Source organism: Rhinolophus hipposideros (genome assembly GCF_964194185.1).
Source record: "Rhinolophus hipposideros genome assembly, chromosome: 15".
Classification (NCBI taxonomy): Eukaryota; Metazoa; Chordata; class Mammalia; order Chiroptera; family Rhinolophidae; genus Rhinolophus; species Rhinolophus hipposideros.
The window spans coordinates 38,623,393-38,649,241 of record NC_138061.1 but is presented as its reverse complement, the minus strand read 5'-3'; the positions used below and the strand labels follow the sequence as shown (position 1 = coordinate 38,649,241).

General features: G+C 36.2%; 1 pseudogene across 1 annotated transcript; it reads right to left on the bottom strand.

Moving 5' to 3' along the window:
* Positions 1–517: 517 nt before the first annotated feature.
* Positions 518–24,818, bottom strand: LOC308508197 (molybdenum cofactor biosynthesis protein 1-like; annotated as a pseudogene). The gene is made up of 2 exons: positions 24,708–24,818; positions 518–2,315 (listed from the first exon to the last, which is right to left on the bottom strand). The product of its transcript is annotated as a molybdenum cofactor biosynthesis protein 1-like (transcript).
* Positions 24,819–25,849: the final 1,031 nt, after the last annotated feature.

Genomic DNA, 25,849 nt, shown 5'->3' with positions numbered 1-25,849 from the left:
CAGGTGTGTTCATGAGTGGTCGGTCAGGAGTCCTCAAGGCTACAGGCCACGTGTGTGTCCTGTTAGAGGAGGGGGACTGAGGAAAGGGAGTGGGCAGGATGTGACAATGCTTAAACAGAAAGTCTGAAGGGAAACAGACTCTTTCTGAGGATGGATGGTGGAGAGAAAGGGGTGGGGCAGGGCTATGGTTCCATAGACTTGGGCATGCGAGGCTGCTGAATAGAAGCATTGTAAGATGTGCTTTTCCCCCTCAAAGTGGGTTCTTATGCTTTGTGAGCCCTATTCTCTCCCCAGGGAAGCAGCAGAAGAGAAAACCCGAAATGAGAAGTGGAGGTTTTGGGCTCAATTGTGTGAAACTTGTTGTCTGAAATAGTTCACAGATAACACAGTGAGATTTTTCAGTTATCTAGCATGGCTCATTGCAATTCCCTCCCATCACCTTAGTGTCCAGGAAGGCTGAGGGCCTGATGGTTTCCTCTCTGAATAAAGGAAGCCTCACAGGTCATTTGGGGGTCCTCTAGTAGTAAGGAGGCGGCTGACCTAAGGGTCTGTCTGACTGGTAAAGGTTAAAAAGTGATGGTGTTAAAGGCACTTGATACCTTTCCCTTGACCCCAGTTGCATCCCATCTTCTGACCTGGCTGGGCCATGGATGAGAAAGGGCAGGAGCTCTAGTCTGATGGAACCCCCCCTTCCCCACTGGCCCCCAGTCTTGCTGATGAGCTTGGTTTCCCCCAACACGATGTCCCTGCTGACAGCCTTGCACATGTCATACAGGGTGTGGGTGGCCACAGCAGTTGAGATCAGGGCCTCCGTCTCCTCCCCAGTGGGGCCTTGAGCCCTGCAAGACACATGGATCATCACAGCATGCCATGTGCTATCCAGCTCCAGCCATGGCTCACAGCCACATGGTGACACAGAAGAATCAGCTGGCTAGTTATCTTGGCTGCCTGGATTCCAGACAGCTGAGCCACCACCAGGACATCTCCCTTCCTTAGCTGGTTCTCTTAGATGAGTTTGAAGGCCATGGGCCTTAGGAGGATCACAGTAAAGGCCACAGCCACCCGCTGTGTGTTTGGCTTACCACCCACATCTACCATAGCTGCCTGTCTTTCTGCATCCATGTGGGTTAATTGGTCTAAGTTTGGCAGGGGTACTGAGTGGGTGGCAGGAGCCTGAGACTTGGGGCTAAGGCACTTTGGGTTGAAATCTGAGTCTGGGTGGGAACTGTAGTGTCTCTGAAGGAAACCAGACCCCAGCCATCACTGGGCAAGGGGTGGGTCTGGGGGACCCATCATCCTTTCTACAAAGTTGCACCTGGTTGGACAAACTCACTCTGTGTCTCAGACCTTGAACATGGAGGGAGTTCCTGCAGGAAATGCTTGGAATGGCTTGTGGAGAATCTTAGAGCATCAAAAATCACTTCCTGGGTCACCCACCGATAAGGATCACGGGCTGGTTCTTCATCTGGGAAATATCGAATATGCCTGAATGCTGCACGGCAGCCCAATGATCCTCAGCAGCTTCTCCTTGGATGCCCCTAACCATAAGTGATCCCATAGAGATACCACTGAGATCCCAAAGAGCCAAACCTTGAGGTTCCCATCGCCTGTGATTTGTAGCCAGTTGCTGGTCCCACAAAAATGTTCAGACATGTATGTGATACAGCTGATGTGGCCTCAGAAGCCAGGGATTTTAATGGCCTTGCATGTGCTGGAATCCTCTTTGGGCAGCTTCTTCAGCTCAGGCCACTGCTGCCGGAGGGTGTCCAGGATCTCCTTGTAACTAACCATCTTCTTGAAATTCACTTGTTGCTATTGAAGGGCATGTACACCATGAGGTGCACATCCAGGGGGAGGCTCTCAGTCAAGGCCACAAAGTCCAGGAGCTTGTCCTCGTTCAGGGCTCACATCACCACACGTTCACCTTCACAGGGCTGGAGCCCAGCTTGATGGCCTGTGGATGCCCTCCATGGCCTTGTGGAAGTCTTTCCTCTGGATGATGAACTGAAACTTGGCTGGCACCAGTGTGTCAAGGCAGATGTTGACGGTGCTGTGACCAGCTTTCTGAAGCTGTGGCAGCAGCCAGGCTAGGTTGATGCCATTGGTGGTGATGCTGATGGTCTTCAGCACCTCCATTTGGTGGAGCTGGGCCACAATGTCCACCATGTCTGGCTGGATGAGCCGTTTTCATCTGCAAACCAGATCTTATCTACGCCTTCTTTCACAAAGAGCCGTGCAATGATCAAGATCTCTTCTGCTCAGCAGGTCAGCCTTGGGGGTCAGTGGATATCCTCCTTGGGCATGCAGTACTGCCCCTAGGCTCCATTGGAGGGATGGTGACTAGAGAGGCATTGGAGACATATAGGGAGACATTGAGCTGTGTTACCTCAGGGTGAGGACTGGAGGGTCAGCCGTCATTTTCCCTGTATAGAATCCCCTCTCTTAGTTGATTTTTACCCTTAGTCAAAAGTTATGCTGTAGTTTTTAAGTGCATTCACCAGCACTGAATAAATAGATAGCTATAGTCACAATTAAGTGTAGCTTATTTCTTAATCATTATCATACTGCCAATTCTAAAGTAAGATAAATTTTAATAGTACAAATTAAAAAATTAAATACACATGCACACATACCATGTTTCCCTGAAAATAAGACCTAGCCAGATCATCAGCTCTAATGCGTCTTTTGAAGAAAAAATTAATGTAAGACCTGGTCTTATTTTACTTATTTTAAAATAAGTAAAATAAGACCAGGTCTTGTCTAACATAATGTAATATAAGACCAGGTCTTAATATTTGCTCCAAAAGACGCATTAGAGCTGATGGTTCAGCTAGGTCTTTTTTTGGGGGAAACACGGTACATTCTAAAAAAATACTTTATGATTCAAATCTAACTTCTCTCCAGACTGTTATGATAAGACTGTTATGATAAGACTCTCCAGACTGTTAAGAAAACATCTGATCATGATATATTTTGTGTTTTTTTTTTTTAAATTAGAGTTGAAGTATTAAAACCATAATAAAATAACAGAAATTGCAGAAAAAGGTGGAGCATCATTTATTCAGACTCCAGTATTTTAGGGACACTGACCTCCTGGAATGAAATGCTAATTATAACAAAATGTTAAGCGTTTATTTCAACATCAATGCCAAGAACTGATGAACATATTCCTGCTATCCTCAAGCAACCGACACTGCAGCTTGCCCTGCTAACACATTTCCTGCATGCTCAGGCTCTATATCAGAAACATACATAAGGTAGGAATGAGTACCCAGTAGATTTATGCACTTGGCTGCCAAGAAGTCTGCAAAATATCCACTGCAACATCATTTTGACAAACTTGATTGTATAGTTCTTTAAACTATAGCAGATTAGAAGAGGAGGGATGATACACTGATATTTATTAAGGAATTCTTTATGACAGGGACTTTGTTATACATTTTACATATTATTGCTTAATACTCACAAGTAATCAACCCCATGGGGAAGGTTGCACCTCTGTTTTTATATAGGAAAATGTTGGTGAATAACATGGCTCCAAATCTATTAGGCAAGGCATTCCAACCCAGGTCTGTCTGATTCCATATCCCATTTGCTGTCATATTTAAAATCATGCAATTATACACATAATACCAAGAAATCAACTTTCAATATTTTACAATAAAGGGGAACATATTTTGCAATATTTAATTTGAGATTTCTGAGAAACTTTAATGCCATTTCAGAGGTTGTTTTCTAGGGATTTTCTCTCCACAGATACCTGCTGATTTCATTATACTAAAGAGTAATGTTTGTAAATAAGGTCATTACTTTTCAATTCTTAACACAAGGAAAATCTCTAGAAACTGAAATTAAGCCACTCTTTCCAACGGGGTGTTTAGATAAAACTGCAATTAAATCATGAGTTTGCATGAAAATCATTCTAGAATAATCACTAACTCTTTCAAATGCAGTGAGAAACGTGTCCAAATATAAATGGATTCCCAAGGATAGCTAATAATCGATTTCTAAGGCCTAATGGAAATTTTGTCCAGATTTCCTTCAATTTTTCACTTCTGAACATGTTGTCAGTATTTTGTACTGTGAGTCGCGTGGCTTATAATTTACTGGCTTATCAAAACTATGCAAAATCTACCAGTAATAGTTCGTATGACAGTTTTCTCCCCATAACAATATGGTTTAGTTGATCTGTCAAATGACCCAAAGCCACATTGATTTGGTGATAGTAATTTCTATAGTTGGAATTCTTCTGTTATGTAGGTGTGTGTATATTTGTGTGCATTTTCACATATGTGTATATATATATTTAAATGTTTATTATTATAATATGTAGTAAATGTTTATATATTATAAATATGTATCTGTATATTTAAATATATATATATCCGTCCTCTAGTCCTTATTTTCTTCCAAATTTACGGAGTTTTGTAGTGAAGTGGGAAAGGGAAAATGAATGGAATGAATTGAGCCATGTTCATTGCCCTCAATAACTGTTATTAAAACAGTAATTATTCTTCTCTACTCCAAATATACCATCTGCTTAAATCACCTTCCAAATTCCTAATTACATTGATGATTACCCATCCAAACAAAACAACATAACTTATCCAAATTTCGAGAGACTGAAGGAATAATAGAGCTGTGTGAATGTGCTAATTGATACTTTCCACTATCATTTGAGAAGCCTTCTTGGCAGGTGTAGGCAATGACAGCTCACGTTTATTTATTTAATTATTTATATTAGTTTCAGGTGCACAAAGCAATGTACTAGTTAGACCTTTACACCCTGAGTCAAAAGTTATGCTGTAGTTTTTAAGTGCATTCACCTAGCACTGAGTAAATAGATAGTTATAGTCACAATTAAGTGTAGCTTATTTCTTAATCATCATACTGCCAATTCTAAGGTAAGATAATCACAAATTGATAACACCTCTCCCAAAAGCTACTACCCCTGTGACATCTTATATAACTGTTAACTTCAGCTTCAGGTGTACAGCACAGTGGTCAGGCATCTACAAAGTCTATGAAATGATCCCCCTGATAAGTCCAGTGCCCATCTGGCATCCTACATAATCTTACAACATTGTTGTATTATAATCAACATTGTTGATTATATTCCCCATCCTGTATTTCACACATGCATGACTATTGTGTCTACAAATGTGTACTTTCTAATCCCTTCACCTTCTCCCCCATCCTCTCCCTGTCCCATCTAGCAATCAACAGTTTTTTTTCTATATCTCTGAGTCTATTTCTGTTTTGTTTGCTCATTTATTCTGTTGTTTAGATTCTACATATAAGAGAGCACATCATATTTTCTTTTTCATACTGTATCTCAGAACTGTTAAACCCTGTGCATGATATTCAAATTTAATCTTCATTACAAAGCGCAGAGTGGGTACTATTATTCTCATCCCATTTTATTGATAAGAAAATAGACTTTTGAGATATTTTAGGTATCTTATGTAAGGTCACATCTAGAACTGTGTAGACTTGAAAACAGGCAGTGTGGTAAATTGAACCTTCCCAAAATGGCCAAAGTGATATTTCTGGTAACGTACCATGTTCTAAAACCTTGTTATTCCTCATCCAGAGATAGAGTCCATACCCATGTATACCCCTAGTGGGAACTTTGGCAGGTTTATGATTGTTCTGTCCCATAAAGTGTGATTGACAGAAGTAATATTTTGTAACACGTGAGGCTACAGTTTTTGTTGTCTCTTTTTGTGTGAGGACAGTCACCCTAGGAGCCAAGCCTCCACAGAGGATCCTCAGGCCACATGGTGAAACCATTCTTGTTGCGAGCCATAGCTAAGGATTCAGTTGACAGTCACCATCAACCTCCAGAGTGATCAGGTTTAAGCTGAATGAGCATGTTCTCAAATGATTCTGGTCTCTTGCCATCAAATCATCTCCTGTCTTCCAGTCTTTCCATAGGAGGTCTGTACATCATGGAGCAAAGATAAGCATCTCCAATATGTCATGTCTGGTTTCCTGACTAAAGAACCCAGGAGCATATTCAATGGTTGCTTAAATTTTGGAGTAATTTGGTAGGGAGTCCTAGTAAATGGAATGGGTAATCTAATTTCAAGCTGGTATTTTCAAATACGGGAAAATACTGTCCCCATCCAGGAAAACTGGGCATAAGCTATTTTATAGCTCCAATTTATAAAGATTCAGAGTATTTCCTCAAGCATATAAATTATATACAAAATTTTTGGCTACAGAAATAGCAATGTTTGGGAGTTCTGCCGCCTCCCATAGTCACTATATGATTTCTAATTCCTTCAGGATCGGAAGGAGAGGAGAGAGGAAAGGAAACCAAGACCAAGGAAAAAAATAATTTAACAGAGCCGAATCTTTTTTTCATTATTTTTTGTCTGTCACACCATCTGATTTGAGCAGATTTTGAAACACTGACTCTCATTACAAGGTTTAATGGATTCTTTAGGGACCCTCAATCTTCCCCCCAAATGGAATTGTCTGCATTGTGCAATTATCTGACCCTGGTGGTACAATGTCCAGCTGATTTCTTATAACCCCTTGAACTTTTCTCTCTGCTTGTTGACACAGCATGGACTCTTTCTGCTGGGGTCACCTCACCCTACCAGACTTCTTGGACAGGATTCTTACAAGTTAAAGTTGGTTGAAGAGGGAATACCACTTGAGTTGTCTATGCTGATCTGTTTAAAATGTTATGCACTTTTGTCTCATGTCCCTCAAAGTTTAGGATGCTCCAGTTTTTTGTTTGTTTATTTGTTTGTTATTGACAAAATTAGCAGCATGGAGCAGCCCTAGTCTCTGTAAGACTTTTAACATATCAACACTCATCCAGACAGAGGTTGAGGTACCAGTCTTCCTTCTTATAGCCAATTCCTTCTCTTCAAGTGGGTACCTGAAGCCTCAGTTTCTTAAAAGAAGGTAGGAGGAGAATCCCCTCCTCTCATGAAAAACAGACATATTCAGTCACAAGAAGGAAAGGGACATATGCACCACACCTTAGATGGCAGATGTCTGTATTTAAAGAAACTTCCTAATGAAGCTCAAGCTTTTTCTCTTTCAGGCTGAAGAAGGATAATGGGTTATGTGTTAGGTTTTCCTACATCTCAGCAAGTTCTTTATTTGGAGCAAAAGAGTGCTTTGAAATCAATTAGTTGGCCTTAAGATTATGATATTTTCGTGGAGGGTCTTATGTAATCATGTGAGACCTTTAAAAGGCAGAAGTCAGAGAGTGGTGATAGAAGAAGGGATTAGAGAGATTCAAAGAGTGAGGATTCCATTTGCCATTGTGGGTTTGAAGATGGATCATTTAAAAAGGAACGTGAGTGGCTTGAAAGAGTTGAGAGTGTCCTAGCTGACAGCCCGGGAGGAATGGGACCTCCGTCCTACAACTATAGGAAACAATACATCATCTATCTATAATACTCTTCTTTTCTATGAATCATCTCAGAAAAAGTTGTAAATGTTACATCCCCTAGATATGCCATTGGGTGGTTCTGAATAAGATTGCTGTCTTGCATAAGAACATAGATATCAACTTAAGCAAATTTATCTTTGATAGAATACTTTTATCAAATCTATTATCCATATTTTAATTTTTCACCTAATAATGTCTTTGGTAGCATATGTTTTTTCTTCCAGTGAAAATCCAGTCTCAGATCAGGTATTGCATTTATTATCATATCTCTTTTAATCTAGAGTATGTTCTCACGTTTTTCTTGTGTTTTATTAAATTATTGTTTTTGAATAATACCTTCCTTCACCTTTTAAAATAAAGTGCATGTCAATTTTTGGTTTGACTGATGTTTTCTTATGAGTAGATTAAAGTTTTTCATTCCTGGCTAGAACAGAATGCTACATAAAACGATACTGTGTACGTTTTAGGTTATCACAACTGAAGTTACACAATGTCAATCTGCCCCTCAGTGGTGATACGAATTTTGATCATCTGATCAAAGTGTTTTTCTTGACACAGTATAGTTGCTAATTTTTCCCTTGCAACTAATAAGAAATTCATCAGGAGATAATTTATAAAAATGCAAAGCACTGTCTCCATATTTACCAGTCTGTACTCGTACTGGAAGGTGTAGCCCTATCTCCCTTATACCATATTTATTTTGTATCTATTATTATTGGTACAGACTCATGTTTTTCTACTTTTTCTTCTATATTTTATAATTTACTGTGCTTCTTATTGTTTTTGGAGGGGACTCAAATTGTCTCAGATTTGGCTAGTGGTAGCTGTTTCGAGCTGGCTGCTATGTCTATGGGACATTTCTTATCACTTTTTTGAGAAGTTCTTTACTTTCTGACATCATAAGATGACCAGACTCATTTTGTATATATCATGACTCAGCCTGGAATCAGCCTTTTCTCCAAGAATACTTTGGACCTAAGATATTTTTCACTTGAGGAATTATACCAATGAAATTGTGCTTTAAGAATATTAGTCTTGAAATAGAGGATGGAATGGGAAGACAGGTTATGAGACTAAAAACGTTTATTATTGTGTTTTTTTTTCCTCTGAGTGTTGATAAAATGCTGTGGTGAATTTTATTTCAGAAGATATGAACAAACTACTTCTCCTCTCTTTCTCTCCTCCATTTCATCAAAGGAAGACAACTTTATAGCCTTAAACTGGTAATTTCTTACAAAATAATTTGATACCTGAACACATCTTTGACATTTCTGTTTGGCTATACACAGTCAAAATACAGATTTAAAAACACATCTTTCTAAATAATTATTGATTTAGCAGTTTGAAGTGATGAGCTTTTTAGAGGGCAGTAAATTCTCACTAAATCAGAGATGAAAAGGCAATAAAATATTGTGTGCTAAAAAACAGCCAAGTGCACTGACAGATGGATTCAGGTTACAACCCTGTGTGCTAGAAACTGCACTGTAGTTTCATATGGAAGTGTCACTGTTCAGTGGGCAATATTGGAAAATTTCACTCTATGACTTTTAAGGAAAGCCAACAGGATTTGAAGTATTGCTTGTACTTAGAAATTGTATCTTGAGGCTGGTTTAGAGAGGAAGACTAGTACCATTTTAGGCCACTGTATGCTTTTTATGACTAATGTAAAGGTCTTGTCTTTTTTCTCAGGGTCATACTTATAAATATAATGCCTATTTCCACACTCTTAGAGCTTTTTCCACTGTTGAAAGGGAGGCCAACACGAACCGTGTAAGTATTGCTTACTATTGATTCTTAAGTCTAGAAGGAACTAGAGAAGAATAAAGTGATAGATCATTTAATTCTTAACCTTATGAGATAGGCACAGTTATTATCCCTACCTTCCAGATAAGGAAACAGACACAGAATGGGTAGGTCCCTTCTTCAAGGTCCCTCAGCTTACTGGTTGGAGTTAAAATTGGAACTCAGGAAGTTTAACTTGAAACTACTCCATCATCTTAACTTATTAAAATCACAGGCGTGTTTTAAAAAAGGGCTTCCCAGGGATTCATCTTTGGACTGTAAATCGATGATTAAAAACTCAAAATTTAAAATGGATCTAAGTCTCTAAGAAAATAGAAAAAAGAAATGATAGTTTTATGAAAGAAAACTGACAGCTGTGGACAGATTCCTTGTCATTTTGTTATAGTTGGAAAGAAATCAGACACCATATTTAAATGCATAACGGAAGGAAAATGCAGATGAAAGATTACTGTCTTTCCTGATTAATGATAAATCGTTCAGTGTAAAAACTATAAAAATAGAACCAAAATTAATGGTGAATGTTAGGAGGGTACAATGCTCAAGTGATTCAATGGAATTATGTGTTTGGAATGTGAAACATAACCCACAGAGTGACAGAAATTAGACTTTGAGTATGTTTAAAAAACCATGGCAAACAGTGTGCCCTGAAATAAAGAAAATCAGCATGCAAATGAATCTTAATATGTGAACTTGTAAGGTGACTTTCTCTTAAGAAGACAAGAAAATGTGGACTCCATAAGAGAACAAATAATTCAAACTTTAGAAAATAATATTTTCTATATCTTTATTTGAAAAATAACAAGCACATGAAACTCAAAACTGAGTTGATAGGCAAATCTAAATTTTGGGTAACAGCTTAAAACATTCCAGACTTTATTTGTATCCATGTTTATAACTGTTTATTTGGGACAGTAATAAACAGTAATGTTTACTTCTGAACTAGTACAGCAAGCACAGTAACTAGTAGTCAGTGAATGTATTAATAACGACAATAACACTTATCATCTATTGAATATGCTTAGCACTTGCATAATTCATTTCATTGGTCAAGTCCTCTTCTCATTGATCAGCTCATCTCATTGATCAGATCTTCTAGTAATCAGAATTACAATTGATTTATTAAATAGGTACAGCTAGTTAATAGCAGAACCCAAGCCATACTACCAACTCTAAAGATCCTGTTTTTAAACACCACATACTGTGGCACTCCCTTTAGAGGTAATTCATACTTCAGAAAAACACATGCATGCATATACTGTTTGTGTGTGTGTGTGTGTGTGTATGTGTGTGTGTAACTATACAGGTAGGTAAGTAGGTAGGTAGAAAGGAAGGAAGAAAGAAAATAGAAAAGGAAGGGAGGAAGAGAGGGTTACTTCGACACTCATGGGAAACATGTAAGCTTTAAAAGGGTTACGTTTTTATTGCCTGAGATCATGACTAACTGTGTCATAAAGGAACACTATTACTCATTCAATTTTCACTTTATCTTATGTAGTCACTACACAGACTAATATGCTACTATTTACCCAGATATTTCTCTGTACTTGCATTATTTATTTTTTAATCCACCCCTAGTAGTAGCTCCAATGCAAGGGAATATATTTATCTAGGAATTTCTGAAACTGGGGATTTGTATCAGACACAAATGAATTGTTTCGTGAATGCATGTAGTCTTTGAATTTAGTATTGTAAAACTAATTGCATAGACCAATAGGGGGATTTATATTAATTTATGCAAGAAAGAATGTACAGAATTATCAAGGGCAGTACTACTGGATGGGCGGTCATGGACTGCTGTGCTATGTGAATTGTTTGTCAATGGCTCAGAAGGTTAAGTTCAGACTCCACATGTATTCTACCATCCAAGGATGGTTGTTTGCAAGACTGTTTCCAGTCTTACATATGCAAGTGTTTCTTCTTTGTAATTGTAATCATTATAGCTTTTTAGAATTTAAAATTTGTGTATCATGATCAAGTAATACTTATATAAGAAAAAACAATAAGCTTTATATACTAAAAATGAAAAAAAAAGACAGTAACTATACCTAGAGCTCAGAATGATGCCACAAATCAGTCAGCATTTCTCATCAACATGCCAAGATGCTATTGATTTCCCCATCCTGCCAACTCTTTAACTGAATTTGATATTTTTGGGCGCTTTATGTTCATGCCTTATTCATGGAGGATGTTAGTGGGGAGATTGATCAATGGAATATGTTCAACACATTGAGTTATTCCTGAATTTCCATTTTTTTTTTTGCTTTGTATTAGGCCTTCTGTTTTTGTTAATTGACCTCTGCTGAAGTTAGGCTCCTACCATTCTACAGAGACTTCTAGAAAGAGCTTCTATCTTCATTATTTTATTAAGTTTATTGGGGTAACATTGGTGAATAAAATAAATTTTAATGTATACAATTCTATATCACCTATATATCACATTGTGTATTGATTACTCTGAGTCAGTTCTCCTTCCATCACTGTATATTTGACCCCTTTACCCTCTTCGACCACCCCTCCCCCCTTACCCTCTGGTAACCACTAAACTATTGTCTGTGTCTATGAGTTTTTGCTTATTTGTTTGTTTGTCTTCCTTGATTACATTCCAAAAGCATGTCTCCAACTAGGTCCTTGAGAAAGATATTCCTCGGTTATAAAACTGGCCAGAGATGAAATAGAACCATTTGTGACAACATGGATGGATCTTGAGATTATAATGCTAAGCGAAATAAATCAGACAGAAAAAATAGAGAACCATATGATTTCATTGATATGTGGTATATAAAACTGAAAACAGCAAAAGAACAAGACAAACAACTGAAAGAACAAAAACATGGACATAGACAATAGTTTAGGAGTTACCAGAGGGTAAGGAGGGCGGAGGAGTGGGGCTCTAAAAGAGGGCAAATGGGGTCTAATTATGGTGATGGAAAGAGAACTGACTCTGGGTGGTGAATACACAGTGTGAGGTATAGATAATGTATTACAGAATTGTATACCTGCAATCTATGTAACTTTACTAACAATTGTTGCTTCAATAAACTTTAATTTAAAGAAAAAAAACTGTCCAGAGGCTATTAAAAAGATTTACATACGTCACAAAAGGACAGAAAAAGAATTTACAATCACAAGTTTTCTGAAGTAAATGCTCTAAGAAAAGGGTGATTAGAGGCCTAGCCTCAGGAAGAAGCCTGTCTAAAGTTTAGTTAAACTGAGAAGAACGTTAAGGCCATCTTGGTTGAAACTAAACATTCCTTGGATAGGTCCCTAATTGCTCCTGTGTGACATTGAGAGTTCTGGCTGTACTCCTTTTTGATGTATAAGTTTTCGTAGCCTTGGGTTTTTAGTAATCAAATAAAGTAGGAGATGATGGTTTCTTTGACTAGGGTGGTGGCATTCGTGGTAATAACATGTAATCAAATTTTAAGAAGCATTTTTTAATTAAAATTAATTATTTTAAATGGTAGGAAGATAAGATTTGCTTATTGAACAAATGCAGGATATTAGAAAAAGAGAGGAGTCAATGATAACACCAATTTTTTTAATCTGATCATGGGAAAAGTGAATTTTTTATTAATTTTGCTTTTATAGAGTTAGTCATCAATTAGCAATCAAACTATATTATGTCTTATATACTGTCTGTTAGTTTTTTGCTCCATAATATGTTGGTTCCCTGAAATATTTCCTTCTCTTTTATTTCTTACCTAAGCTTAGTCTTCCGTTAAGAACCTGCTCTTATGCTATGAAATCAGCCCTGTTATCCCCACCCTCATACGATGACAGTAGTAGTATTATTGATGTTGTTGCTAACATTTTCAGTGGTTATACTCCGTGATTGGTACTGTACTAAGGCCTTTACATTAATTGTCTCATCTAATTTTTTTAATAAACTCAGTGAAGTATATTATTAATAATAATATTATTATTAAGTTGTTTTTACAAGTGAAAAACTAACACTTAGAGATGTCGTCATTCCTAGAAATGAGGACTCAAAACCAGAAGTGGTGGCACCAGTACATTTATTCGCTTCTGTTTAACTCCAGAGGATCAGTCTCTTAAACTTTACAATGAATAATTAAATGCAGTTATTGATGGATGACTATTTGTTCTGTAGTCTGTGTTTAGATTCCCCTGAGGTGATTGTATTTATAATTGAATTAATCCTGTGCATCCAACCTTTCTCCTAGTTACTCTTGTGGTTACTGTTACTATACACTATTCAGTTCTTTTTGTTTTATAGCTCTCTACTAAAGTCGTTTGAAAAGAGGGTTTGTTTCTTTATTTCAGATAATGTAGCAAGATCCCCTGTCAAATTATTTATATAAAGCAAGTGAGGTTTATTAAAGGTCATATTTACCTGACACTTTTTCTATCCACTCACATTCTTCATTACCTAATTATTTATATATTGACTTGTGTTAATGCATTTTCATAATGAAAATAACATTCACTGTATTGAAGAATTAGAGCTTGGAGGAAGTTGAACATCATTTGGTACATACTGCTACTGACAGGAAAATCCCTGACAAAGCACTGCTCTATTTCTCATTAATTAAGGCAACGAAAAGAATAGTAGATTTTCTCAATGCACTCAATTTTATTATTGAATGAATATATGTGTTTAACGTTATCTATAATATTTAGTTGAAATCTTCCTCTTTGTAAGTTTTTGACTATTGCTTCTAGTTCTGCACTCTTAAGAAGAATAGATTTAAGATGGACACTATGCCACATGCTCAAAAACTTTAAAATGTCCTTCATGTACCTCCCAAGGCTTCTTTCCCCAGGCTAACTCTATTCAATTCCCTCAAATTCTCTGCTGACAGTCATCTTACTCCTTCTCAATGGGCTCTAATTGTTTTTCCCCCAGCATGAAGAAGCAGAAATATTCATTGCTGTAGGCTGCTATGTTGATATTAGGTTGGTGCAAAAATAATTGTGCTTTTGCCATTTTTTTTAACCATTTAAACCACAATTACTTTTGCACCAACCTAATAGCAAGAAGGCTGATTCACAAATGCTTCCAGGATAATGAGCGAGTGGTCCTTCTGTGAATTTATTCTGTGAAAGTTGACATAAGTGAAACCATTTTAAAATAGGGCCAATGCAACTATCTAGAGGAACTGCTTTGCACTTCTTTCTCCTTGAATCTTTGGACTGTTTGTACTGGGCCAGACATTTGGACTGGGTCCAACCAACATTGTGTTACAAACAATTGTTTGTAAAGACAGCAGGAGAGTGGACATCCTGACTACAACAACTGATGGTTGTGAACTCTCTATCTGAAGATAGAATCAGTATCTAGTCACATATAGCTAAAGATGAACCCAGCTCATCAGCAACGCTAGGCATTCTTTCTTCTTTTCATATAATTATTCCTTTCCTTTTCTTCTACAAAGGTCTTGTCTTCCCTCTGTAATTGGGACACTATTTGGGTTTATGCTTGAATCTGTGTTTCCAGAATTGCAATTTCTTGATCTCAAATAAACGCTTGGTGCCTCTAATTTCAGATTTTTAATTTTAGGTTAACAATTCCAATCAGTCAATTAAGTATTCATGAACATTTAGTTTATTGACACTAATTGCTGTATAGACAATATCTCCGAAGTACCCAACATGTTTGTTGACATCACAGGCATTCTACAATCTCTGACAGACAAGTTCTGTCCTTCCCCTTTTGATCTCTTTGTTCTGCAAAACCATTTTTAAATCTGACAGTGTTTTTCTGAATTAGAGCTAGTAAAGATCTCTTCTATCCATCCTAAATATGCTTTATTTCTTTTGTTGTTGTTTTCTTCTGATGCATTAGCGTGAGATAATCTTATATCTTGATAAACCTGGAAGGGGAACTGTAAAGTCTAGTTTTAGCTGGAACTTCTGCTACACATAAAGTTGATTCTTATTATTCTATGTAGTAGTGTTCTAGAAAGTTACCACAGACACTGAATTCATGAATATTGAACTTTTACTTCTTGGGGAAATACATGGTTATGTTCCTGCTAGTCTTGGGTCAGAACATTTGTATCAACTGAAACACCATCTATATTATGTAGGTTTGCTTGACAACAATGTCAGTGTAAAGCAAACCAGTCTCTTCCTTGTTGACAGCCTACTCTTCCATAAAACCCCTTTTTTCTTTCTGAATAACACCTAAAAGGTGTTTTTAAATTCTTCCATAGTCTCTTGACTTAAAGAACCTGACTCACCTGCAAGTTTAATATTTTTCATTCTATATTACCTTTTGAAATATCCAAGCCAGCCAGTACTAGTTGCGAAGGATTTCATTTTCCTGTTCCTCGGTAACGTGACTGTAAATTTCATTGTCTTTCAGCCTTGCAACAATGCTATCCACTGTATTTAAAAATGGGCCATCACCTCATGAATCCACAAATTTAGCCACTTTCTTATCTTTTCCAGAACTTCATCATGTACTATAAATTTTTGTTACTTTAGCATTTTCTGAAGTGGTCTCACATGCAGATTGGTGAATTTCCTCTTCCTTTTAATGTATGTACCTTATTGTTCATTTGTTATCAACAATAAGGTACATTTTAGGGGAAATTTTATTAGATAACAATTTAAATTTAAATTACAAATTTAACACAATAGAAATAATTGTAAACTTCCAAAAGTAATATTGCATAGAGGGAGATAGGAAATTGGGAAGAATTGTAACAATTATCATTTTCTTTTTTAAAAATTAAAGTTTATTGGGGTGACAATTGTTAGCAAAGTTAGATTTCAGGTGTACAATTCTGTAATACAGCATCTATATATCACATTGTGTGTTCACTCAGTTCTGAGGTATGCAATCTAAACATCGAGTTTAAAAAATAGTTTTTTTCCAATATCGCTGGGTTGCTCCCTTTTTAACTTTAGAAGTGTATCTTTTCAGAAACCACCATATTTTTATGGAAAAATATTCAGAAAAGTTTTTACTTTAGTCATCTCCTTTAGTTGGATTCCAATAATTAAAATTTAATATTTTCAACATGGAAACATCTATTCTATGATTGTATTACATAAAAATTATTTCTGTATGCATATATGTGTGGGAAGAGGTCTACAGTGATGGATGGCTTCCTGGGGTATTGAAGCTTTTTTAATAATAGTTTTCTTGTGGTCTTTTTCCCCCCTTCTCTGTTCTTTGTGTTTTTCAATAGGGTCCTAATAATCAACTAATATTTAATAAATTATTCACATCTACTTTGATAGCATAAAGTTTTAAGATTGCTATTTCAAATAAAAACACATATATGTTCACACACACACACACACACACACACACACACACACACACACCAAGATGCTAAAAAAATATATATACACATGACTTGTATTCATCTTTTGTTATAGGTATATATTGAGTATTACAATTTTAATACAGTTTTTTTTCTTTCTTAAAATGTGTATATGTTTTTTTGGCACCCTCTCTGTGTATACTTGACATGTATGTACACACATATCTGTTTATTTGCATGCTATATATAGGAACCTTTTAGCAATAGTAGTCTTTTTCGGGAGGATTAGAGAATTAAGTACAGCAAAATTTAATGAATCAGAGGAGTAAGTAGAGGAGAAGACCTCAAGTTCAAGCGACCACAACAACACATGCAACATTGACATTCACCATTTGATATACCTGATTAATTTGCCTTTAATGATGGGCTCAATGCAGTGCATTGCAAACAGTTCATTGTTATACATGTCTTAAACTCCATCAATTTTAAAAATATTTATTTTGGCAAAAATATGCAGAGAGAATTTTAATTTGTATATACATTATATATTTGCATATAGCACATGCATCTGTATATGGAATATATATTTGTGTATATATATAACATTTTTAGAAGAAAATATTTAATAATATGGTTTTATGGGTTATTTGGTATAAAGTATCTATCAGTTAATATGAAGTAAGGCAAATTATGGATTGAAGATTATACATTCTACTCATGAAATGTAGAGAAAAACAGAAAAGAGAATGAGGATGCCAGTTACAATTAGATGAGAAGTGAGCCAAGGTCATAGGTGAATTTCAAATATACATTTCTCAGATATTATTGTTTTGATTACCTCCAGTTTTTTCTTTGCCTATTCTTACATTGGACTACTTGGTTAAGTCATCTCTGTTTTACATTTATTGCTTTCATTTCCATATTTTTGTCAAAATTTTCATCTCTTCTAAAGTAATGTTTATTTCAGAATTTCTGTAAGTTTTTAGGAGAAAATTTTCTTCTTTTCTGTTTCCTTTTTATTAACATGCTATTCTTGCTTTATGGATTGAACATCTTTTTAAATTTCTCTGAGGATGCTTCCTAGAGTTTCCCACCCAAATTATCTGTTCATTCGAAAAATCTTCATGGGATCTCTGTTTTGGGTGGGGCTGTTCTCAGAATGGGCTTCAGTTTCAAGTGATTAGTTGGGGAATTAGCATCTGTGCAGATGGTTCCCAAATTGCAGAAATGAGAGAGGTCTTTGCTTGGTATAGAGAGTAGAAACTTTTGAGTAGAAACTCATGCTCATAGTTTGTCTTTGAGGAAATCATATAACTTCTGGGATTTTTTTTTTTTTTTTCATTCTGGGTGAGAAAAAGAATGGGACTGAGGTCAAGTTTTCCATGCAATGCATCTTCATGTTTTCAGCCTCAAGTCTTATTGCTCTTCATTTAGTATCTGTCAGTTCTGATTCACAGTATTTCTGTGTTTCTGCCAGACCAGCTTGCTCCTTCTGGATTATATCTTCCACATTACAAACTCAAAGACAAGTTTTTCTCAGGCACCTTTTGCTGGTTCTTATTATTCCATTTTTAAATATTTTTATTTTTTAGAAATTTATTCCCCTTTTACCTTCTACTGGTGATCCTCTTATCATGTTCTCCTCCATTAGAAGTTTACACCTTTATGTCCTTTTTATTATCATTTTAGGGGAATTAGAACAGAACTAGAAAAAGCACATTTGTTCAGTCTTCCATTTTCTACTGACAGCTCAGAGGCTGAGAAGCTAATGTGCTCTGCAGCAGTAAGCAGAAAGTGGACAAACCTCTGGAAATTGGATATGAAAGGGTAGTAAAGACCACTTGAAATACTTGAAATGTGTGTTCCAAGATCAGGTTAATCACCTGAGCTGTGAAAGAGATAAATGACATGAGTTATATTCCTAAATGTAGGTTTGGATAAGGTAGGTGGAAGCTTGTGAAAAGTAGAGGGTGGCTCTATCATAATATTTTTTGACCACTTCCCATAGGAGCCTGAAAATATTTTTTTTTTTTTTTTAAATAGGGAAATATGTGAAATCCTAATCAACTTTTTCTAGTGAGACAAAATGTGTGTTTTTATAGAATGAAACTGCCTATTTGTACTGGATTCATTTTATTTAAATAATGCTAAATTTATTTTGTTGACAAAATCTATACATACTATAGACTCTAGATGAGAAAGACCTCCAAATTGTAAGAGTGCTTAGGCCCATGATTTTTTTTTCCACAACACAGTGATTAGACGTTTATGTAATTTATGGAGTGATCACCCTGATAATCCAGTACCCATCTGACACCATACATAGTTATTACTGACTATATTGTCCATGCTATACTCTATATTCCCATGACTATTTTGTAACAACCAATTTGTACCTCTTAATCCCCTCCCCCATTCACCCATCCTACCAACCCTGCCTCCCAATCTGGCAACCATCAAAATGCTCTCTGTATCTATGAACTTGTTTCTGTTTTGTTTATTCATTTATCCTATTCTCTAGTTCAACATATAAATGAAATAATATGACATTTGTCTTTCTCTACTATGTCCACTCTACTATGTCCACTCAGCATAGTACCATCTAGGTCCATCCATGTTGTTGCAGATGGCACAATTTCATTCTTTTTTATGGCTGAGTAATATCCCATCATACATATGTACTACCTATTCTTTATCCCATCCATCCATTGATGGACACCCAGGTTGCCTCCATATCATGTCTATTTTAAATAATGCTGTAATGAATATATGGATACACAGGCCTCTTTGAAGTAGTGTTTTGGGTCTCTTTGAATAAATACCTGGAAGTGGGATTATGGGGTCCTTCTTTGTCTCTTGTTAGAACATTTATTTTCTTTGGTATAAGTATTGCCAAACCAGCCTTTTGTTTCTTTCTATTACCATAAAATATCTTTTTCTATCTCTATGCTTTTAGTTTGTGTGTATCTTTTGATTTAAAGTGATTCTCTTATAGACAGCATACATAAGGGTCTTGTTTTCTTATCCATTCAGTCATCCTATGTCGTTTGATTGGAACATTTAATCCATTTACATTGAAATTAATTGCTGATATATATGTAGTTATTGCCATTTTATTATTCATATTTTGAATCTTTTTTTCTTTCTAAGATTTCTTGTAATACGGGTTTGGTGGTGATGAATTCCTGTACCGTCCTTGTCTGGGAAGCTCTTTATCTGTTCTTTGATTTTAAATAATAGCTTTGCTGTCTAGAGTAATATTAGTTGTAGGTCTCTGCTTTTCATCACTTTGAATATTTCCTGCCACTCCCAAATGGGCTACAAAGTTACTGTTGAGAAATTAGTGTTATGGGGAGCTCCCTTGTAGGTAATGAACTGCTTTTCTCTTGCTGCTTTTAAGATTATATTTGTCTTTAAGCTTTGGCATTTTAATTATGATGTATCTTGGTGTGGGCCTCTGTGGGTTTGTCTTGTTTGGGATTCTGGTTTTCCTGAGCTTGTATATCTATTTTCTTCACCATTTAGGGAAGTTCTTAGTCATTATTTCTTCAAATAGCTTTTTAATTCCTTGCTTTCTCTCATCTCCTTCTGGTACCCTTACGATGTGAATGTTGGTATGCTTGATGTTGTCCCAGAGGCCCCTTAAACTATTCTCATTTTTTTGAATTTTGTTTTCTTTTTGCTGTTCTAACTGGGTGTTCACTGCTGCCATATCTTCCAAAATGCTGATTCAATTCTCTGCTTTGTCTAATCTGCTGATTCCCTCTAATGTATTCTTTATTTCAGTTACTGTATTCATTATTTCTGACTGGTTCTTTTTTAGGTTTTCTAGCTCCATTTTTGTTGTAGTTGTTCTGTAATTTAGTTGTAATTTTGATGTAGTCATGGGAAGAAGCAAACACGATATTTACCTACTCTACTTTCTTGACCAGGACTGCCCTTGTGTAGTCCCATGATTTAATGCTGGTTGAAATGATGATATAAATTCTCCATTGTATCATTACTTTCTGACTAAGAAAAAAAAATAGAATTAAAGCTTTGTACTTTGTCAACTTGTCGCCTGGGTAATGGAAGTAGATGCTGAGCCTAAATTAATGTGATGGGAGGGATACATTGATTCAGGTTCATACTGAGATGTGATATAAGAGAAACTTATACAGTTAATAATCATAAGAGCCCAAAAAGGGTCTCAAATGAAATTATTGCCTTTTAAAATTCTGAGAGCCAAAAAGCTATTAGCTAAACATATTTTTTTTTGAGAATAGACTATGGAAAGAAGGTAGATGCTTAAGGTAAACATGAAAAGAAAAGCAATCAAAAGAGGAAAAAAAGGAAGGAGGGAGTGAGGGAGAGTGGGAGAGAGAAAAAGAGAAGCAGACATGAAAGCATTCGGCAATGGGGGAAAAAGTTGTTTACGAGGTGTGATAAAAACTACAGTGACTATTTAAATAAAAAAAAATATATTACAGTAAAAGACGCAATGCCATTAATCCCCCTCAAATGCTCCCCCTCACTTTGAACACACTTATCACATTGTTCTTGCCACTTTCTGAAGAAGTTCTGGAAGTCCTCTTTCATGAGTGTCTTTAGTTGCGCTGTTATGGCTGCCTTGATGTCCTGAATTCATTCAAAATGTTTACCTTTCATGGTCATTTTGATTTTGGGGAAGAGCCAGAAGTTGCATAGTGCCATATCTGGTGAATAAGACGGATGAGGACACACCGTAATGTTTTTATTTGACAGAAATTGCCGTACCTGAAGTGATGTGTGACATGGAGCCTTTCTTTTGTGATCACAAAATACGGTGAATGCTGCTTCCGAGTGCCATCCAATGGAAAGGCAGGGATCTTCAATACGGGAAGCGGTGTTTGGAACCTTGGTAACATGTGTGACAAGTTTCAGCTTGTTCAGTGCAGTCAGTCTGGTGTGAGCTACAATTGAGAGAAGATGTGTTTTAAAGTGTGCCATAAATCATCCTCCATCATGACAATGATCCATTTCATACATCGCTTCTGTTACGGCAATTTCTGTCAAATAAAAACATTATGGTGTGTCCTCATCCACCTATTCACCGGATCTGGTACTGTGTGACTCGGACTCATCCCCAAAGTCAAAATGATTCAGGACATCGAGGCAGCCATGACAGTGCATTTGCAGGAATTCATGAAAGGGGACTTCCAGAACTGTTTGAGAAAGTGGCAAGAACGATGGGATAAGTGTGTTCAAAGCGACAGGGAGTATTTTGAGGAGGATTAATGGAATGTTTTTTTACTGTAATAAATTTTTAAAAACTTAAATATTCATCATATTGTTTGATCATATGTTATATGTTCAGAATTTTCTGTTTCACCATCCCCATTAGCAATTTAAGCCTTGACTTTGATGACTTTTCTCTATCTTTTCAGTGGTCTTATTTCTCAATTACATTATATCTTTTTTCTTTTTTTCCATTAAAATATTTGAAATTTATTTTGACTTTAATTAATTTTTTAAATTAATTTTTATTAAAAATATTGGGGTGACATTGGTTAGTAAAATTGTATAGGTTTCAAGTGTATATTTCTATAATACATCATCTATATATTGCATTGTCTGTTCACCACCCAGAGTCAGTTCTCTTTCCATCACCATATATTTCAAAAGAGTAGTATTACTTCAAAAGATTTTTTTTTCAGTATTACACAAAGTATTGACAGTGGAAGTATATTGAACAGAAAAATGTACAGTGTTAAATGAAATGATCTGTTAATATAAAGGCAGTCATTTTTATTGCATTGATGTTTTTAATCAGTAAATCAAATTATACTTCTTACTTGCTTATAAATAAATTATTTAAAAAAATGCTAATGTTGAATTTGTGTTAATGTCTTCCCTCAACTTTTGAAGCCATGTCTAGAGTCTATGAAATGAGGCAGCAGTATTGGGGACAAATGGACCTTGTGGGTCAAATTTCAGCCTTGAGAATATTCATTTCTTTTATAGGCAATTATGCCTCTTCAAAATCATTTGCATATCATCATTGACCCGTGCAAGTCATAATCAATATTACGGATGTTCACACAGTGTGTTTTTTCACCAGGGAGAGACAAAGATGTTCACTGAGAACATCGGTACACACTCCTTTCTGTATCTCTCCCTCTCCCTCTCCCTCTTCCCCCCTCCCCTCCCCCTCCCTTACCCTCTCCCCTCCCCCTCTTTTCCCTTCCCTTTCCCCCTCCCCCTCCCTCTCTCTTTTTAACACAGTGCAGACTTTATAAGGGGAAGGTAATGATCAATTTTACTGGGCTACAGAATGGTTCACTTGAAATTCATTCAACCATGTGATGCACTCTTCTGCTGTAGTGAGCAAGGTAGACAAGAACCTGTCTCTTAAGTGCTATGGAGATATCACTAAACTCTATGAAGAAAATAAGTCAGAGTGATAGTAGTAATGGGGAAACCCTCTACTTTGGTTAGGGCAGTTTGGGAATAGGTGTGCTGGCTTAGATGCTCTCGGAAGAACTCTCTGAGGAGGGGGGGACATTTGAGGTGAGGCAGAATGATGAAGAGGAGGCAGCCATGCAAAAGTCTGGCAGACTGTGCAAAGACTGGAATGCTAAAAGAGACTGGCACATCTCAGTGAAAACAAGAAAAAATGGAATTTGGGGATATATTGCTGTTCTTAAGTGTATGTGGCTGGGTCATGGGTTATAATCCAGAAGAAATACTTAGCTTTCTTGCCAAAGAGGACAAAGTCAACTGATAATTTAGTAAAATTTATGGTTCTCATATAGTTTCAGATTCGATTTTTTTCTAGAATGCATTGTTTGCATATAGCTTTTTTTGATATGTTTTCGTGTTTTACAGTCACTTTGTGCATATTAACATTCTTGCAGTAATTCTTTAAAGGATATTATAATTATCCTGATCAACTGTAAAAGCTACATTATATTCTTAACTGTTGTGATCCATATTCATGGGTAATATCTTCTGTCTACTTATCATCTTTATTTTGAATAATGATGGAATTGCTTTGAAAATTAGAAAGGAAGAACAAAAGCATATCACAACGATAATTTCCTGAATGACTGTTTTGATTTCTCTTTTGCAGGTGATTTTGTGAGTGTGTGTATGTGTGTGTGTGTGTGTGTGTGTTGAGTGTGTGTGTACATAGACACTAGATTTTTTTTTCTCAAAGGAAATTGTGACCTTTATTGTTTTCACTTTAAATTAGTTATTTTTTCTGGCTGTAGATTTTACTGTCCTCTGTTTCCAACAGACTCACAGCACTAATACAAATAGTTTCAAACAACAATTTCTGTGTGTGTGTGTGTGTGTGTGTGTGTGTGTGTGTGTGTGTATTCTAATTGTATGAAACAGAAAACCAAGCAGCAACATTGAAAATATTTTAGCAGAAGTCTAATGGGTAAAAAAATGGATGAATAAATATTCTTTAACTACACACTACTTTCCCCGTGTTCCGTTTTGGTGTGATTAGCATTAACTTTTTTACTTTGACATTGAGAAACTCTAAATTTCCCACACGCCAAAAATTACACAGCCCACCCACGAGGTAATATTGATATTCAGCATATAAAACCATACATTAAAAATTGTAGGTAGTTAAGTCCAAGCAGATGTTTATCCACGACATTTATGTCTTTGATTAATTTTTTTTTGATTTATTTATGAAATTATGAAATTCCTTAATGAAGCATATTCACAGAAAGCCAAAGCAGAGAAAATTATTAGCTGGGCTTATATTACTGAAGCCATAAATAACAAATAAACATAGAAAACATAACTGTCAAATTATTTACAGCTTCTCTTTAACATAAATATTTTTAAGGCTGTCTGTATATATTCGGGTACATTTGGCAGCAGATGGAGTGAAACAATTCAATTGGAAAATCTAAAAACAGTTCCCCAAGTCCCAAATTATTTAATAGGAGCATATTGGGGTGGGCAGGACAGTGAGAATCCAGGGTAGGCTGTCACTCAGGGCATTGAGCTGGGGAGGAACGTGTGGATATTGGAATGTAGAAACAAGTGAAGATTTGGAATAAAAGTTTGTAAGACCAAGCCTAAAGCTTATATAGTTTCCACCTTCTGGGAGAGATAGAGCTCTAGAAGTTTGAGAGAAAGTTCAAGGAAAACAATGGGAGTTATTAGTTTTAAATATTTTAAAGTCCCGGCATTAGGATGCTATTTAGGCTTGGTGAAGATGATTCAATAGCTCAGTCAGGTGAGGAAAGACAATTTTGACCTACCAGTTCCTCTGACACTTCTTGCAAGCAAGAGCTGGACCTTATGCCTTTGGGCCTGAAGGTGTGAAATGCATGAGAGGTAAAAGCCATTTCCAAAAGCGGGTAGGCAGCCATGTGCTAATTTTGACAAGAGAAAAGGTGAGAAAGAGGAACCTGATGCTACATACAGACAGGTCCTGACTAATAGGCCTTTCTCTCACTTTTTACAAAAAAAGAGAAAAAAGAGTATCACTTCCTTCCCCTTCCTCTTATCTATTTATTTTATTTCCCTTATTTTTTAAATTAAATTTATTGGGGTAACATCAGTTAATAAGGTTATGTAAGTTTTAAGTGAACAATTCTATAATACATCATCTATATATTGCATTGTGTGTCTGCCACCCAAAGTCAAATCTTCTTCCATCATCGCCATATATTTGACCTCCTTTACACTCTACTACCCTTACCCTCTGGTAACCACCATACTGTTGTCTGTGCCTATGAGTTTTTGTTTGTTTATTTGTGTTGTTTGTTTGTTGCTTGCTGTTTTATATACCACTTTTTTTTTTAAGACCTTGGTCAACAACTGTTTTCTCTTTATTAGGTTTACTATGAGGGAAAATACATTGAAAACACACTTCTAGAATCCTTTATTCTACTCTTGAAAAATAGATACATGTTTCTCCCTATACATTTTCTTCTATATATGGTTCATGGCTGTGTTTTAAATAAAAACCTTCAAATTTGGAAGGGAGGGAACAATCTTTAACATGCTTTTGAAGAAGGTCAGTAATGAAAACAAAATACTGTAACCTCCATATCACATTAAAAATTAAATCGGTTGCCCTGCTTGGCTTTATGATTGCTACACAATTTGCTTCATCACCTGCGCAACTAAGCTTTAGGGCAAGGATGCACTCTCAAAATGGACAGGAGAGGAAAACCCTCTTGCTATGCTTGATTTTCTGCTCAGTACAGGAAGAATAATCACCTCCCTGGTTTGGACAGTGTTGATTATGTCTATTGCCTATTTACGTACATCTTTGATTTCTTATTTGATTAAAAGTTTATTGTTGAAATGGAACTCATACTGGATTCACGTTTGTATCCTTTTGCCAAGCACATACGATGATGCCTTTTATATACTTGGTATGATACATTTTCTT